Source organism: Sitophilus oryzae, unplaced genomic scaffold (assembly GCF_002938485.1).
Source record: "Sitophilus oryzae breed Bouriz unplaced genomic scaffold, Soryzae_2.0 scaffold_562_pilon_pilon, whole genome shotgun sequence".
NCBI classification, from domain to species: domain Eukaryota; kingdom Metazoa; phylum Arthropoda; class Insecta; order Coleoptera; family Curculionidae; genus Sitophilus; species Sitophilus oryzae.
The window spans coordinates 3,293,286-3,313,112 of NW_022147154.1; the positions used below are offsets into that span (position 1 = coordinate 3,293,286).

A 19,827-nucleotide genomic window follows, 5' to 3' on the forward strand; every position below is an offset into this window, starting at 1 on the left:
TGACACAAAAAGATTTTAAATTTATGATTTCAGTCTAATTATTATTTAGTCAACATGTTTAATTTATGTCAATGATGACAGGTATTGATAATTTCGATTCCAAATATCTCGAGAACCATTACTCGTAGCGATTTTTACCAAGAGACCTTTTTTATGTAAAAAAAAGTCGCAAATGTATATTTTTTTACTCAGTAGTTTTATACAGATACCGACGAAAAGTTATTACTCTTTAAAACAGTTAAAACATATGTAGGTGGTGCTACCTACAAATGGGAGTCATATTGACATCAAAATCAAATTTCTCATTTCAAAAAACACCCATCCACCAATTTTCATCCAAATATTGACGTTGGAAAAAATCGAATTAAAAATGAAACTTCTACGCCCTGTATCTCCGAAACTAAGCATTTTAGGACATACATTTATACGAACTTTTTTACTTATTTTTAACTGCAGAATATGCTGCCGAAGTTTCCGGAATACAATTCGTACCACCCTGTATATAAAGGTTAGATTTATATATCTACAGGTATTACTTGTTGAATCTTCTTCTAGTGCCATACTCTAGAAAGAGCGTCAGCTACTATGTAATTGTGATGTGTGTCATCAGTGTTTCACAAGTACACGGGACCTACAGTTTATTTATCACACTATATGAGATACAGTACGAGGTAAATATACTCAAGATGGCCTTCCTTGAGATGGTGGCCCGCTGGTCGCTCTAATTAGATAAATATTTTTATTTAATTAAATAGCCTTATTTAATTAAATTTTCGAATCCAGTACCTCTCGCACAGCAGTTGGCACACTACTGCTTTGCTACTGCTGGATCTACGGCCGGCCACAATTTGTAGATTAGAGCCAGTAAAATAAAAAGTCATATTAAAATATTGTAATTTAATGTGAAAAAGTTTTTGTCAAAATATTAAAAACGGTAAAAAATTGTCTATGATCTTTCAATGCTGTATACTATAAATCTTATATTTTAAACATTTCTGATAAAAAGATAATTGAATAACGCTGTGATCAAAAATCTCATATTCGAGCAACAACATTATAGTGATATTAATAACAGAAAAGTTAGGGCATTTATATTTTGAAAAATTAACACTGTATATATTAAACGACGCATTGAAATTTGAAACATCTCAGTGAATAGGCATCCGCCGAATATTTCATCGAACAACCGCAGCATTTTAAAACGCGGACAAGAAGCAAACCATCATCCTCACTCGACTCTATTTTAGGTTATGATCTCAGAAACGCCTCATTTATTTCTAGCAGCTTTAACGCTGTCGTATGGTAACCCGCTAGCTCAGTCATCGCGCGTACTTTGGAGTAACGAATCAGTGTTGCCAATATTTCACATCGAAAGAAAATTTTAATACAAATAATAGTACGCCCTAAAAATATATGGTTTGATTAAATCAAAGAAAATGTTTATCTGTCAAAATTCCAAAAAACAGCAAAATAAAACTACAAAAATGGATGTTCTAAACTGCAATTGACATTTTAAAATAACAAAATAAGTTTTACCTAAATAGGATATAATTCTGACTAATAAATTGTAGTACAGCTAAAAAATTATGAAATTATTGATCAATATATTTACTACTAAACTTGAACGATAATGAAATAAAACAGTATAACTCAATTTTGTTAATATAGTAGAATTAACTAAATTGCTCATTTACAACAGAGATTGTAGAGTAACGAAAAAAAAAATCCCTAAAAACCTTATTAGGACTACTAAGAACATTTTAGAGTAAAAAATATATTGTAATTTTGTGATATAGGTATAACAAAGTTGGTTGGAATTCTAAAAATTTCATTCGTCTATAACCTTTTTAGTGAATATTATAGTACCAACAGAAGCGATCCGGCAACAGCGGTTGTTATTTGGTTAACGCGCCGCATAGCCAGGAAATTCGAACGGCAGCGCCATCTAGCAGGCGGCTGACGCGACCCGAACGCGGCGTAAACAAGTGGTTTAAAAAAAGCACGTTTCTGGCGCGCCAATCTCGACCTTATGTAGGAAGCAGCGTTGCCGGCTCACTTTACTAGCCGTATTAATATAATTCGGAAAATTTTACGTGTTCCTATATTTTAATATGTTTAAGTAGTGTAATCTTATCGCGCAAATCTAAACACAGTTACAGGAATTAGAAAAAAATATGATTAAAAATAAGCACTGTGAAATTTACAAAATTTAGTCTCTTTATTGCTAATAAATTGCTCGATTACTTGTTCTTCAGTTAAGTATGATTCATTAAAAATGAAAATATATTGCACCAAAAATAATTGTTACATTAATTATTGGATTAAATTGGGATAACGTCTATCCAACAGGAAGATCCGTGAAAGTTTAAATCATAGATATGTACAGGTAAGGAGAATCTATAATCGAATTTTGTTTGAAAAAATGGTCACTTAAAAGGAGAAAATAAGGGTTCACTAAATAACCACAGTGGCGCCAATAAGCAATAATAGATGGAACTGAACTTAAGAAAGTGTATATTTATTTATCTCTTTTTAATTATTTCCTATTCTAAACATTGTTGGCGCTTCTTTCAAATGTGGAACTTTTGCCCTAGCAGCGCCATCTTTTGTTCCCTCTTTGATGACCACTTTTCAATAAACGTTTCCCACCATATTCACAGGCCAATAATATTTTGTTCCATTTTTTGTCGTTGAACAGACTATAGCTATAATTTGTAAAAAGGAGATAGACTCGTTTGTATCTAATAATAATAGTACACACGAGCTGTAATTATAGGAGACTGATTTTGATCGTCCCTCCTATTGTTTTTTTAACGGTTTACTGGAATATTTAGATTGCATAAATATCTCCAATGGTTGTCAATATCAAGGTTGTCAATATATCGAGACAGAAGTATTACTCTTATAATAATAATACCTCTGGAAATTACAGAAACCAAAACGTTGGATACATAAACTATTAAAATAACCATAATGAAATACTTAAGTTAACTTATTATTATATTTAGAGAAACAGAAATAGAAGAAATAATCCTGAAATCTTACTCTAGCTATGCAGTGTGACAACGTCGCTGACGCCCCCTGCCTGGGCCTCACGATAACTTTAGCTGGTCGAAAGTCGATTCGTGCGCGTTCGGCATTGATCGTGCCGGCGGAGGCCGACCGAAAGAAGGTCGAAAGCAAACCGATTGAAACGACGCCGAAAAATGTTTGCAGTTGCTTCGAAAATAACGAAATTCCTATTCTAGCGAGTAGCGAGCTTAGCTAAGCTTCCAAGTAACGGTACCGCGTACGAGCTGAGGAACTGTTTCTTCTCCTAGTCGATGCGACAGAGGAAAAACCAAAAATATAGAATTATACAGGTTGTCACAAATTATGTTGGCTAAACTCACTGATGTTTCTTGCCATCCTGCAGGTCTAAATCTAGACCTCTAGCTCTAATTTCACCATATTATTTCTTTTATCCAAGGCTTTGTCGGTCTATCATTTCTTCTTCTTTCTACTGGAGTGTAGTTCAGTATTTCTTTTAAAAATGCGCTATATGAACTTTGCAGTGCTAAAGAGTCTTCAAACTGTAATTGATATTTTAATCGCCAACTTATTAAACACCTTCACAAAATTACGCTAATAAGTGACACACCATTCTGCAGGGGATGTACAAGAAGAGGAGGAGGCCGTTCAACATTTGCTACTTGACGTTTTGACCCTGTCGTCCATCAGCGAGGTTATTCTGGATGAAGAGTGGTTTACGGAGACCAAATTTACAAGGAACGTCCATGAATGGCATTGCCACCTTTTCGTCCATGAATGGCATTGCAATAATTTTGGATTACCTTTCCATCATATTTCAGTTCTTCTATATCTTTCCCTCAAGATTATTTTTCAACATCTACTAAGAGCATAGTCTATTTAGAACTGGCCTGCCAAGTGCTAATGATGACTTTTTACACTGAATTCATGATCCTACTTAATTATCGGCTTATCTTCTGTAACAAGTCGGATAATAAGCTCCACTGGTGCTTTGCTCAATCACAAGTGGTGTTCTGACTACTCGCATGTGTACAGGTGGCAGTAGATGACATATGACATGCGGACTCTTCGAAACAAACGAACATTGATAGCTGGGTTCTGAATAAGAGGTTTTAAAAGTATAAATATGATATACCAATGTATATGAAAAATATTATAGTTATATACATATCTGAAAATATGTTGAAAATTCGCGACGCTCTGTATAAACTACGCCTGAAAAGCTGCGATCTCCTGGGATGAAGTTCCACGAATAATAGCAACCCCTCCACGATGGAAGAGAACAAAATAACGGGTAATTGCGTTAGGGCTGGAGCGAGGAGCGACGCTCCGCGTTGCCGCCACGTGCTTTTTTTATTCTCGACTCCCGGGAGTAGCGCGTCATCCAGTGGCGCAGCCATTTCGTTATTTCACAGAGGATTGACGATAATTGGCTATCATTGGATAATTGTTATTAGAAAGAGTGTGTTAATTAGTATCGCGTTATCGTTGTAATATTTACGCTGTGCGTTTAAGATTAATTGTGATGTATTTTCGTGATAAAGTAGTATATCTACTGATTTTAAAATCACGTTTTTTATCCGAAAAAGACGTTTTTAATGAAATAATACACCAATTTTCAAACATTTCAGGTAAAAAATATATTTTTTCAATTTTTGTACTAATAGCAAATGCTTTTAGAGATTTCATCAATTAAATTACTAATTTATCTGTAAAATATAACAGTTGTAAATAATACTGCAGAGGTATATGGTACCTATATTATGTAACATAATACGTATACAGAGCGACACCATGAAAAATCAAGAGGAAGATGTCAAATACATATCGAGGGAGAACAATGCTTTCTCCGATGTCGAGATAGTTATGACGAATTTATCTAAGAAACAGACGATATAATAATAGTACAATTTAATATTTTGCTATAAAACTGTAAAAAGAAAACAACGAATTTTTCGACGATGTTCCACACAAGTTGAGTCGTATAGAAAATAGATAGACATAGTAGTTAGCCCCTTCAATACCCCGTTATGTATTTTTTTTGCTTTCCTAACAGCAATTTTTGTCTAAGATAATTTCCTTTTATTTACTACTCTCGAAATTGTGTCCCTGTATATCGTACAGACTTGATTATATAAAAATTATATTCATTTAACTACTTATTCCAGAAGTTATAATAACGCTCAAACCCTCGCCAGTTCTTGGAACAGTAGCTATAAACAATAAAAAACTCCACTTTGGTTACGCCACTGTTTCCAAGTTCCGCCCCCCATATCGATATCGATATTTCCAGTGCCCGCCCCCACGCTTCTGCGCGATTCGCTCCACCAAAGGCTATTTTTGAAATAACCGCTTAAAAATTTAATTCTCCCCCGAACCTGACCGATTCTGCGTCTCTCATCGAACAAAAACAATAAATTCGGCAAAATTCATTTGGAAAAAATCCTTAGGGGTTATTATTATTAGAAAATAAACCTTTCTGTGTGCCGTTTGACGACTGGCAAAAACAATTTTCGACGTTCTCCAACGTTTTCTCGGAAAAGCTCGGCAGAGAGTCACGTTTTTTTAGTTCCTTTATTCCCTATTTCCTCGTCTCTTTACCCCCTTATCCAGAACGGGTCTGCCTGGAAATAGGAGTGGGGATTGGGCTTCGAACGGCTATTGGTCGTAGCCATGGCGACGCTCTACGCCATTCGAGCGGCGCTCTATCCCCACCAACGACGATGTTTGCATAGAACGACCCAATATGAAACGCTGGACAATGTTGCCAGAACAAATTGTTGTTCGTAAAAGTTTCCTAAAAAGTCTGGAAAATTTGGAAAACGGACCAAACGGAATTGTCTAGAAAAACAACACAGGTCAAAGAGAAGCCAACAAATTTATAATTAATAATCAAACTCAGTTGAAACTGATTTTAATACTTGGCCAAACATGAAAAAAATTCTCATGTCAGTGTTTTATATGATTTTCAGCTATATTGCTCATGTGGCAACGTTGACGATAGGGTAGCCGATCGGAGCGTTTTAATTCAGGGCAGCTTCGGCCCCTGCTTCCTCTCTTTTTAGCTGGCGGGGGTTGTTTTTAGTACGGTTTTTGCAACGTCGCCGCTTTTTGTTATCGGTCGACAGGATCGGATTCGGGTTTCGGGGTTTTGCCGCTCCGAATTTCGCTGGAAATCTCCGCAGAATAATCTTTAATTTCCAAACCGATCGAGAATTTGTATACGTATATACAGTTTCTTTTGTTTTAAAACGTTTCTTGTGTTGCTTTAACGGTTTAAAAGATCGTATACGAACATTATTATAGAAGGGGATATTTAAGACAAAAATAAAATTCATACAATAATATGCCTAATTTGTTTGCTGCTTACATAGCAACATTAATTATTATTGTGTGACTATTTAATTTACCATAAAATACCATTTTAATATACTCATCAACCATCAACCTGATGGTATATTTTCTTTTTTTCCCTGACGCCTTGTTAATATTACTCTATGCGATTAGTGTTTGTAACATTATTTTGCGATTCGGTTGTTTGTAACATTACTTTGAGCATTAGTTACTATGCTCAAAGTTTACAGAATTAAAATAGTAATTCTATGGCTATGGCACCGAAAAAAAATGATGCCTAATAAATTTACCAAACCAAACCGAACCAAACCAATGCATTTCTTAAGGAGCCGATGTCTGAAAATAAATCTTCAAAGAAACGTCTCATAGAATCTTTAGTAGCACATTATTCATCCCCTCTGATAAGAAATGACCTTAAATACCGTCAGTAGGCATTGCACCGTTTAAAACCAATCACAAAACATAGTATATTGTTTATTAACAAAGGTCCGCTTTGCCACTATTGGAAGCCCCAAAATCCAAACAAACTCCCATGCGAAACAATTCCAAATATATCCCTCACCCTTGCGACTCTGCCACCCCTTCTTCATAATCTCCACGTTCTTCCCTCGTTTCGAATCATCTCCTGTACCCGTCTCCAAAATGAGAGAAATTATATTACATAGAGATGTATAAAAGTATCGACATATCAAAAACGCGATGTTCTATTAAATAACAGCTTCAATGATGTAAAGGGTAATATTAGCCGTGTGGTAATATTACATAATATTACCACAAGATCGGTAACATTGGAAATATTGTTTTTTTTTCGCTCTTCCCTTTTTCAGTTGCCCAGCTCTAAATGTTGGCTGTAGACATTTTAAGTTTACCATCGTCAACAGCCACAAACTGAAAAACCTTTAGTACAAAAAGAAACATACTTACCGTGAAAAGGGTTCCTGAAAACTTACATATATTGCCTATAATTATAATTTACTATGAAAAACATCCAAGAATGGTGGAAGCTGCTGACAAAGAAATGGAAGATGAAGATATCGATTTCGAAGAAATAAACTTCACTCAATTAATGAAAAAGAGAGAAGAACGAGATGACGAAATTTAGGATGATTTGCCTTTATCCACTCTATTACGTATTATAATATAGGCCACTCTGACTCTATTATTTAAAAATCTGCGTTTTTATAAATTACCAATGTTACCGAAATGTTACATAATATTACTGGTAATATTACCAATTTTGAAATTACCGGTAATTTTACATCACTAAACAACTTACTAACTAGTCCTCTTATGGCAAACTTTAGGCTAATATAATGAGTATTTTTCACGATACTATAAAAATTACGTTTTGGACTTTCAAAAAGAGAAGAAAACCCTTCCTCTCATTTTAACCTTGTTTTCATTTTAAACGTGTCCTACAAAAAACATGACGGCATGAAAACAGCTCCTTGCTAAAATATAATTACGCCGCTGAGTTCTACGTGAAAAACTCTTTGTTACTCAATTTTCACATTTTCGATAAGTTATAAGTGCTGTAGTCTTGATTCTTCTAACAATAAGAATGAAATGAGATGTCGGTTAAAGACACTCGTTTAAGTCGGTAGGCCAAATGATCTAGCTAGAAAAGGAGCAAACACTCCACTAACTGGACCAAAGCCATTCTGTAATCCAAGCGGGAACCAACTGAAAGCGGAACTGAAGAATCTGGAAGAGTCAATCCGTAACCTGGAATGGATGTCCTCCCACGGTCTAAGACCCTCGAAAAAGTTTCTCAGAACTTATACGACCGAGAAAAATCAAAGATTTTCCTTGATTTAAGCAAAAACAATCTTCGGGGGTTTCTAACAGGACACTGTGTCCTCAACGAACACCTCAGTAGGCTGAAGCTGAGAAACAACGGCGAATGCAGATTCTGTGGGGAAAATGGGAAAACACCAGAACACCTTATCACTGAGTGCGCCGAGACGACGACCGTTCGTGCCATCAACTTTGGTACGGTTGATGTCGAGGATAGAGAGCTGGCCTCTGCAGAGCCGTCTCAGATACTGGCTTTTGTTAAAGCCCTGAGACATAGCTCGTTATAACTCAAGAAAGAAGAACACAATAGATCTGCAAGGTCGCGGTGATTAACTCTCTTCCTAAACATTCTACAATACTACAAACGTAGGCCATTACATAGCTGAGGCTACAATTCGATACCTGCGTTAATAAAGTAGCTCATGTCCAGATTAGCCCTCACAGTAAAAAGAGTTGTTATTTTAAACTACCAAATCTTCGCAATTTTACAAAGTTTAATAAAAATTTGATATCTATCGATGTATTTTTAAATTTCAACTTCCCTAATACCCGAACGTCGAATAACAGAATATATTTTTCTGCTTCTCCCCTTACTCCCATTTATCCATCCTCCCTCGGTACGCTTTTCTCGTGGAAATTAATGAGGAAAAGTTCCCCTCTCTACGCAGAGAAAAGGGAAATTTTAAAGAGGACTGTCTGTCTCCTTTCTCTACTTTTTTTTCGGGAGTTATACGTGGGGTTTTCCCCCAAGCCGGTATCGCGCACAAATTTCGGATGAATTTGAATTAAGGATGGGAGGGGATACATATCCTTTGTCGAAGGGGTTCCTGATTTTTCTATTGTAAATGCGGGAAACATTTGTCAAACGTAAGAAGGAAATGTCAAAAGAAAAAAGGGAACGGGGTGGGAACAACAGGTCATTTTTTGAATTCGCGGATAAAAGTTTTATGGTGGTTGTGATGATCAGACAGAATTACTTGTCATAAATACTTGTTTATTAAATTAAAAGTGTACAGGGTGAAAGCTTTCTATTTTATTCTGAAAGTAAAAATAAAATGCCACAGATATCGAAATTTATTTTATTTATCTTACCCCTTTTTTCCTGACCAAGAATCTAAAGCAACTGGTCTGTGGGGCCAAAAAAACGAAAGATAAACTCCGTAAAGCTCAACTGCAGGGGATCATAGTATTTGAACAGGCGCTATACAAATACTCTTATATATTTTGATAAGAAAATGTGTGTCACGAGGATCGGAGACTTGAATAAAATTATTGTACGAAAATAAGAAATAAAAGTATTGTTACGATTGTTACAATTTAAATATTTGAAATGCATTTAAGAAAAGTACATCTACATTGAAAAAATTCACAGATGCTAATAATAGCACGAAAAGGACGTCACGGAAGGCATGGAAATTGGAAATTATTTTTTAGTTTAAGATTCCCTATATGTAATGAAATCTGTTGTATTGACCGTTCCAATTTGAAGAGTAGCAATTGAAAATATCTCTTAGAACAAAAAATACTATCCTGATGGAAGTTCTCGAATACGTTTCGGGGAGTGGAGGAGAAGCATTGGTTTCATCGATGTGAATTTGTGGATTGCCTAATAGAAAGTCAAAACTACTATTTTTCAAAAATGTTGCATTCTTTTAAACATTGGTATCTCAAAAATTAATCATCCAAGAGAATGTAACGAGATTTTCAACTTAGACCGCTTCCTAAGGAGACAGGCGAGGCGGGGAGAAACAAATATACAGGGTGGTCCGAACTGTATTCCGGAAACTTTGAAGGCATATTCTGCAGATAAAAATAAGTAAAAAAGTTCGTATAAAAGTATGTTCTAAAATGCTTACTTTCGGAGATACAGGGTGTAGAAGTTTCATTTTTATTTCGATTTTTTTCAAATAATTCATTTTAGAACATACATTTATACGAACTTTTTTACTTGTTTTTATCTGCAGAATATGCTGCCGAAGTTTCTGGAATACAGTTCAGACTACCCTGTATATCATTTTTGTTCCGCCTTCAATTGATTTTTACATTGCCACTCTCTATATAATTGTAAAGAATTAGGTAAATGTAAAAAATTGTAAAAGAACGGTATAGATGCGAAAATGAGTACATAACAACTCAACAGAGTACATAACCAATAATGGAAAAAAAGTTCTACCCTTATAGGTATACGTTTCAAACATAACCAACAATTATTTATGGCGCCAAAAATAACTCGCCACACGTCCTTTCCTCGCCGGTCTTTCCCCCGTTACCTTTTTCAGGGCCTACTATGAGGTTCGGCAGCCCAAGTCCTAACGACATAGCGCGCGCTATAAATCGCTCCAGGGTCGTTGTCGTAGATGGCGCTGGCGTCAGTCCCACCGCCGTTGTTCCGAGAAGGGTGGCCCTCGGCAGCCCCCTGACAAAGGGGCCGAACCCCGGACGCTTGCCGCCTGTGGGGCTCCGCTCCGTATTACTAATCCTCGCTAGCTACGTTGCGAGAGATGTGAACAGGGCCGGGTTGTGGCACATTCGTCTTGGTTTTAGTCACTTAGTTTATCTTTACATATAAAATCTACATTAGCTCTTTTATTATATTTTATATACATAATACTATAGTTATTAATATGCCTTAAGATATTATAAAAGTCGGCAAAAAGTTAACAACAGGATCTAATGGAACCAATGGTCTGAATCAAGGGTTCTGTATTTCACCAACACTATTTAAGATCTATCTCGAACAAGTTCTCAAAGGTTGGAAGCAAAAATGTAGAAATATGAGAGTACCCATACTGTGCTTCGCGGACGATCAGGTGTTCATAACACAATATTACGATGACATAAATTATATGAAGGGTACGCTTATAGGAGAATATCAGAAATGGGGACTTGAGATCAATACTAACAAAACAGAATATGTGTATCGGAGGAGAACAAGAAGACCTAATACTAGAAAAAGGGAAGAAAATTAAGTGCTGCACAAAATACAAATATTTGGGTATGGAAATCACAAATGATAGACTATTCGATACAGCAATTAAAGAACGAAACCAACTTGGAAGGAATGCTATCACGGTATTAAATGGGATACTGTGGGACAGAAGCATAAACAACAGGAACAAACGAACAAAACACTAATATATTATAATACCATCATCAAGAGTATAACCACGTACAGCTGTGAAGTGTGGCCAATTAAGGAAACAACAAAACGAATGCTGGAAGCTACAGAGATAGATTTTTGGAGGAGACCAGCAGGCAAATCAAGACTCGAACGAATAACTAATGAACGCATAAGAGATTATGGAACTTAAACATACAATAGTGGACGAGATAAAGAACAGACAACTCATATGGTAAGGGCATGTACAAAGAATGGCAGAAATAAGAATCCTAAAGCAAATTATAAACTGGAAACCTGCAGAAAAAACAAAGCCAGGAAGACCGAGAAGAAGTTGGCACGAAGAGATGATATTTGAAATGATATTTGAAGAAACTTCTAGGTAATTTCCATTACAGATATTATATTTTATCAGAGAGCACCTTTTAGTGGTTTTTCAATATGCATTTTTATACTGGCACTTCTGTAACTTCAGAAATATAGGTACATTAACTACACAGATATTTATTTTTGTAAAAACAATGTATCAAATATTGCTAAATAGTATAGTATAATAAAAAGTAAAAATCAAAACTGCTAAACAAACCAAAATCGTAAAAAATTCCAGAATAAAAAAGCATTCCCTTTTTGCCAATGGATCATGGCTGTCTCCCTTCCCTGACGAAGATTCCAAGAGAAAAAAAAATAGCCATAAATAAATCTTTGGGAGCCCGGCTCTGAGCCGCCTCCCCTTGGTCCTCGGCCGTCGTTCTTTGTTTCCGATGTTGCCACATCAAATAATATTAAAAATTCATACGAAACTTTCCCAAAAAGGTTTACGATTTTTAGAAGTTTTAACCTGTAACCATAGAGTTAATTAATTAAAAATATTTTCATATTTCATTTCAATGCGTGAATGAAACTATAGTAGCATAGTTAGTATATTGATATTTAGAATGCATATGCCAAATGGATATAGTCAGACTGAAACAACTTTCCAGTTGACTGTCTTAAGACTTCTTATTGAGTTTTATTCAATTTTGACGAATGGCGTAGGTAAAATCCAGCAAAATAATTTATGATTTTGACAGAAAAAAAATAATGTAAAATGTAATATCTGGTTCAGAATTTCGATAGCCTTCCTAGGATGCCAGGAGTACTACAGACGCTACATGTAAAGTTAAGAGTCCATTTCACTAGTCCGAAAAAGTAGCAAAATAAGCGTTCGGTTTTAACGTTTTATGTAAAACGGGCTAGGTATTTTTACACAAATGAAGAAATATTTATATTTCTATATCTCGGTTATCTTATATTAAGGAAATTAAAGATAAAGGATTATACTATATCAATATTGTAGCACATTTTTAGACAACTTCTTTATTTTTAAGATTTTGAAGGTCAAACATCAACAAAATATTCCTTATATTTAGACTAAATTTTCTCGAAAATAAAGACATAATTTAAAATTCGGTTACAATACGGAAATAGATTGAAGTTTTGTGATTACCGTGATATATAATTTATATGGTTTTGTAACAAATTGCTCGCTATTTTATGGCAAATGCTGACTCTCTGCAAACCTATTAAACAAAGCACGTGTGTTTGAATTTTTGGATGTGGCTTAAGCCTTAGGCAGATTTCTGAAATATAATATATATTTCCTTCGGCCACACACCCGCTTTACCCGACCCCTGAGGGCGACCCGAACAGTACAGCGTAATAGACTCTTAATCCGGAGCACTTGATATGTATCTGTATAGCTAAGAACAAGATCACATATGAATCATTCAGTAAAACTCTACTGAACATAGCGGTTCTTGAAGACATTATAATATATCTGAGCCAAAAAAAACGTCTACTGAACATCTCCCTCTGGTTCTCCATCGTAAAGCCGGCACTTGTAGTTAAAATACAATCGGTTTAGACATCATCAGACACACATATATATATATATATATATATATATATATATATATATATATATATTATATATATATATATATATATATATATATATATATATTTATATATATATAAACTAATTAAATATTGCACGAGCCGACAACAGGGCAGGCGGTCCGTTTCTCTCCCTGTCTCTCCTTCTACGGTTGAGTTCGTAGGCTGTCGCCCCGTTACACTCCATCGCCCCCTTCGATATCTCGTCCCCTATAGAGGGGATAGAGGGGTTGGCTCCACGTTCGTGCTCTACGCTCGAAATAGAACGAAGGAGTTCGGATTTCGAGAGAGGGATGGGTGGCGAGGGAGAGTGGAAGGAGAAAGACCGTGCCGCCATCTAGGGTCGGGAAAATTTCGGCGACGGTGATATTTACCTTAGTGTAGGTGGAGATGGGAATGAGATAGGAAATAATTAAAAGCAAGCAAAGATGTCGCAGGAGATATACCTACTGTCATCTTGGAACAAAATTCGGATTCGTTAATATGTAATAAAATTTGTCATTATTTTCAATTAATTTAATTAAATTTTAAGAATTTTAGATTCTCACAAGAATGTTTAGATAACTAGAATGGTCGCAACTAAAGAAAAGGTCAGAAACTTCAACGGTGCTACGACTGCATGTAGAATGTTTAGGAAGGGAGTTAATCACCGCGACCTTAGAGATTTATTGTGTTCCTCTTTCTTGAGTTATAGCAACCTATAACTCTTCATACAGTCTCAGGGCTTTAACAAAAACCAGTATCTGAGACGGCTCTATAGAGGCCAGCTGGCCATCTTCGACATCAGCCGTACCAAAGTTCATGGCATGAACGGTCATCGTCTCGGCGCACTCAGTGATAAGGTGTTCAGGTGTTTCCTCATTTCCCCACAGAATCTGCATTCGCTGTTGTTTCTCAGCTTTAGCCTACTGAGGTGTTCGTTGAAGAGACATGCAGTGTCCTGTTAGAAATCCCGTGACAATCAGAAGATTGTTTTTACTTAAATCAAGGAAAGTCTTCTCTAGGCATTCTTTGACCAACTTCGAATTGATGGTTACTGAGTTGAACGCGTCTATATTCTAATCCAGACACGGTTGCATAGTCACCCCTTGCTTGCGATTGTACGGGTCGGTGATCTATAAGCGCAAACTTAGATATTTTTACTCTAACGCTATAAAACAATAGGTACGTTCAGGGATGGTCAGCGGCTGAGTACCTGAGAAAGCCTATTCCTGAATAACACACAACAACGGTCAACCGCTGAACAAACTTTTCAGTGGTATTTAGTAGCTGAACGCGCCCAGTATTTCAAATTATTTCGCGCGGTCGAGAAGGCATTCACCGGCAAAATATTGATGACGCTTCTAGCCTTTTCTTTAATTGCGACCATTCTACATCCCACTTAATTAACCACGTATTGCAAATTAACACCCAGCATACTTAAAGTACCCTAACCTGAAAATAGCATAACAAACATTTATAGGTCATAAAAACAAACGCGGCCGGCAGTTATCCATTAAAAAGGACGAAATATACAGGCATCGGCCTCAGTATTGGAAGTTCATTAGTTGGCTCAGTCGAAACCAGTAAACATTAGTTTGTGAAATGAGCCAAAGCTAATTGCCACTTGTAGCAGCCTCAATCCTTAATGGCCAGGCATCCTTTTTCTGTAGAGATAAAAAAGAAGTTTCCGGATTATTTTTGTATTTGTGCATAATATTATTTTTGTAAATATATTGACTGTTACAGTAATGTTCTTCGTACACCGTTGTTTTTTATCTATTCTAGATAAATTGTTTCTTTGCCTAGAAAATTAGTATAATACTGACCAACTACTTGTTTATCAAATTTAATCAATAGTATTTCAGATATATTTTCGTCTTCTCCCGATCACTGTATAAACACGAGTATCAGAAAGTACAAGAGTATCAGAGAGAATAATATCAACAACTACGTAATATACCTAATATCTATAGAAGTACTTAAAAGTAACTTTAACGTTTATTTGAGGCCTTTCCCTAATAAAAATCGACTTAAAAAGACATCATTTTCATGTTATATAGCACTGGAAGACTGGTGAAAAGGAATAGTCATCGATGTATGTTAGCTATAATTTCGAATCTGTGGCCGTGAGTCATTAACGAGAAAATGACGCGACTGTTGGGGACAGAAAAAAAACCAGCTATGAATCAGTGAGTCAAAGTTCGAAAGCTATACCTATATGATAAAAAAAACGAAAATATTTCTTTTATATCACTTCTATAGGAGCGTTTATAAGAAACACTAGGTCCCTTAAATATTGGAAATATCTAAGAAATAATTAAAAATCTCTCCACCAATTTTTATATTAATTTCAGTAGTTTTTTTACTACCAAAAATTTTAAAGATATTAAAACTAAATGCTTTCAACATAGTCGTTTTTCAGAAAGTCTACCTAGACACCCTGCATAGAATACAGCCAGACCTACCAGTATCTTAAAAATATATAAACCCTCCGTAGGATCGAAGGGTCTCGTACCTGGGCCCTTTGAAAAAAAGGAGGGTCGCAGATGCCCCAAAAGGCTAGATGATATAAAGGACTACCCCAGGTAGACGACCGAGGTCGATTTTTCGAAAAACCCGCCATTATATTTCGAGAAAGATACAGGGATCCCTTGAATAAATGAATAATATTGGCCTGAGAGAGGTTTTGAAAATGTTTGAAATTAAAAACGCTAAATTTTTGGTATCAGTTGGTAAAATAGTGTCAAGATTACAGATTATACATATGTATTATATAGTGTCTATATGGTTAAATAATTTATACTTTTTCAAGATATTTTGTTTTGTTTCTTAACTTTTTCTACTAACTGAAAATTACTACCACTAATTTTGACGTTCTGAATGCTTAACATTGAAATTAAAGGAACAAACTTCTACGCTAATTGAAGCCTCTAATTTATTCCACTAATTGCGAGGTTCTGAATAAACTTTAAAATGGACTAAAATTATAATCCAAAATTCGTAATTATAACTTATAACACACAAATTTTGCAAAAAATTGAAGAATCTTTCAAAAAGGAGTTCGAAAAACTTTTCTTACAACTCTTCCAAAATTTTATTTAATTTATATCCTTTAAAACTTTATTTCGTTATTTTCTTGTCCTTTTCATAGGAAAACTTGAATTAGAGCGTTATTTGCGACATGTATTTTCTCGAAAACAGCTCATCAAGGAACTTGTTTACAACGACGGGATTGATTTAAACAGACACGTTTAACACTAATTCATTTTAGATAATCTATAATTTTATTCTACTTTATTATACATAAAAGTATTATTTTTTCCAAATAGTACACCCCCTCAATTACATCAATTTTCTGCAATCGATTAGTAACCAATTGAAAGTAGTTAGTGATGTATAAAATATATAGATATTGTTAATATGTTAATAGTGTATAATCTATGAAATTTGAATTTACCGTTTTGTTCTTATAGTTTATTTTGTCATTCGCTTTTTAGTGTATTTTTAAGGATTCAACATTTTGGGCATACACTTCATATGTCGATTTTTGGGAGGTTTTATACACCGGAGGAAATAGAAAAATGATTCTAATAAAGTAATAAATAAGAAGGCATTGTCCTAAAGGCTGCAAAGGTGGAAGTTTTTGCAAAGATCTATACAGGATCCTAAAAATTCCAGATTATTCCAAAATTATCAGAAAAAAACTTTTGAATTAAAATGACGAACATGAATATTGTGCTTTGGTTAGAACAAGTCATGAAATGTCGAAACTTTATAAATAAAGCAGTTCTAAATATCGGATTAGTAACACCTAAATACACTACTCCACCCATAATACCATTAAAAACAAACAATAGCGTTTCTAAATATTCTATAAACCGCATCAAAGGGAAGACCCTACAATTACCTATTGAACAAACAGGTGTCACAGTCGTTTATGTCGAACATAAACCGACTACAGATTACTTTTGAGTAACTGTTAACGGGCCTGCCGCCGACCATAAATACTAAAGACACTTGTCGCGACCTACCCTAACGCCGTTTGTGATTTTTCGATCAGCAGGTGCTCCGCTATGACAGTTATGTGCACGTTAAGCGCCCCATTGCTATTGTTCCTGTCTGCAGGATGCTCATAAACTCGTTCGATATTGGCTTCCGTTGGTTGCGTCTTTATATTTGTCCGTGCTGTTTTATTATTCCTGTATGGAATCAGATTTTTTAAATGTTTTTAATACAATCGCTTTAAGGTGGTAGATAATGTTTCATTTAAAAGAAATTTATTATGTCGAAGTTGCATCCTATCCTTGTTTAGGATTTCCATATCACACTACCTCTTATCAGACTGATACTATAACTAAATATCATCTAACATGCTAAATATAGCGTAAAAAATCGTTCACCTATGAGAGTGTGCACAAGGATTCCTGGATTAGTCTTCTTTAGAAGTTCTACAAACCTTTGGTACTCCAAAGCTTGGTTGCCTAAAAATATTTTCATTCTGAATAAAAACGTCCTCCCGTGCGGTGATCTGTGGACAACTCTAGCCTCAGACCACTAAGATTTGAGATTAATATGAGTAAAGATGGTCTAAAACCACTGATATTGATTGAACTGTCTCACTTTATTATGTTGGTATAATGTTCTTAATTCTAAATTCTAGTAACATTTTTGTTTTTTCAGTGTAACATTCTCCACACTTATAAGGTAATAATTTTCATTCTTATCAAGTCCCTATGGCCGTCTTTAATAATAAGACGGACCTTAAAGTACTGTTAGCTTAAAGGTAGTTCCTATGTCTATATATCCTTTATTTCAGGACCCTCAGTAAAGAGAATGCATTTTTACGTAGTCCTCAATAGTTTTATTTCACTTACTTATTTTCCTTACGTTTCTTTTGATCACACGGTATATTAAAAGCATCAAAATACACATTCAAATAAATGGAAGTGAAGGTAAATATCGGCATAATAAAGACTTTGATGGCCTAATATCAAGTCTCAATTAATATCGCGGATACTGTTTGAGATGCAGTCTAGAATTTCTTTTGATCGGACCGCCAATCCAGGATGTTAACGGTTCGTCTACGGGAGAAAAATGAGAAAATTTCACCATTAGGCGTGTCGAAAAAGAAAGAAAAAACGACGACAATGTTACGGTGAAACCGACAGCAGGAGAGCTTCAACCTCAGAACGACAAAAACAGAGTCTTCAGCCGTGCACATACGATTCTTGGCTATCAAGTGGATAATTATCTGATATACGATTATTGTTGTGGAAATTGTCTGCCTCTCTGTGCTTCTGGGTGGTTTCACAGAATCGTAAATTTTTCTTGACAGAGACCGCGAGAATGATGTAGGAAAATATTTTCCACTGTTTAAAACTCAATAATTCGGTTGTTATGGATCCAGTACTTTCATAACCACAGTACTTTTCGGGAAGCGGAAGGATATATTAGATTAGATTAGATTCCTAGGGGTGGCTATCGGCCTGATCCACTGCGACCTTCTTAGATTGTGGTCTTCTTCTGATCCTTAGGTTTTCACAAAGTCTAGCAACGTGGAGACTGAACCCTCCATGTAGCTCCCTGGCAATAGTCTATCATTGCCTATTACCGAGAACCGCACATTTTCCAGGCTGTCGCACCGACAAAGAATGTTTTTCCTCTTCCTGACTGTCGTTTCCTCTTCAGATTGGCAGAACCTGCACATGGCTTCGACCGTCAACCTCATTAGCTTTAGATGCCTATTAAGCTTGCAATGCCCTGTTAGCAGATCCATACTACAGCTTTGGCTGTCTTTCAATCCTTATCTATCACCTCTACCGTGAATTTTGGCGAATGTTCTACTATGAACTTTTTCGCCGGACAGGGTAATTATCCCAATTCTTTTGTCGCTCTGAGGCGGTTTGGAAACGAGAGGCCGTGTTCGCAACATAGCCGTTTGCGGTGAACGGCGCGGCGACCAAGCTAGCGAGCGCGGGCCTTTTGATTTTATATAAGTGCGCGCTTTCTATTTAATTTACTGATTATTATTTTCCTTGGCGGACGGTCTTACCTTGCCATGGCGTCGATCCGCAGCAGCCGCACGTACCACTTTTCGGTGCGCAACTCGAGATCCGTTACTTGATTCCTCGCCAATTGATAATTTTTTTGTTTTTTTTTTCATGTCGACAAAAGATACCTTTTTCCAGTCAGTTATGGTTTCATTGTCTTTTGTACTCGGTTCTTTTTATGGAAAAGTTGACTTTCATTTTATTTCGTTCGTATATAAATAAATTTAAAAGTTACAGTTGTCAATCGCTCTTTTTCTTATCTATCATAATCGGTCTCAGTTGCCTAATAGTAAAAATTACTATTAAAAATACTAAATTCTCTTCAAATATGAATTTTCAGCCCTTCATCTTATATATGAACTGTCGGTTAACGGAAAGTACTAAAAAATGTAATTTTACTCTTTTTACGGCGACAGAGAAAAATAAGTAACTGCCTGCCGTTTTAAACCTTTTATAACAACCCTACGGCTGTTTTCATTCGCAACAATATGAGTATTGTGGTGTCACGCCACCTTCCTGCAGTGAATATTTATTTTTCCCATTTACTTACTAACCTCGAGT

At 35.6% G+C, this 19,827-nt stretch overlaps 1 protein-coding gene across 2 annotated transcripts in view; it reads left to right on the forward strand.

The window, feature by feature from the left end:
• LOC115887288 overlaps positions 1 to 19,827 on the forward strand; it is a 44,369-nt gene that overhangs the window by 21,093 nt on the left and 3,449 nt on the right. The window lies entirely within an intron of this gene.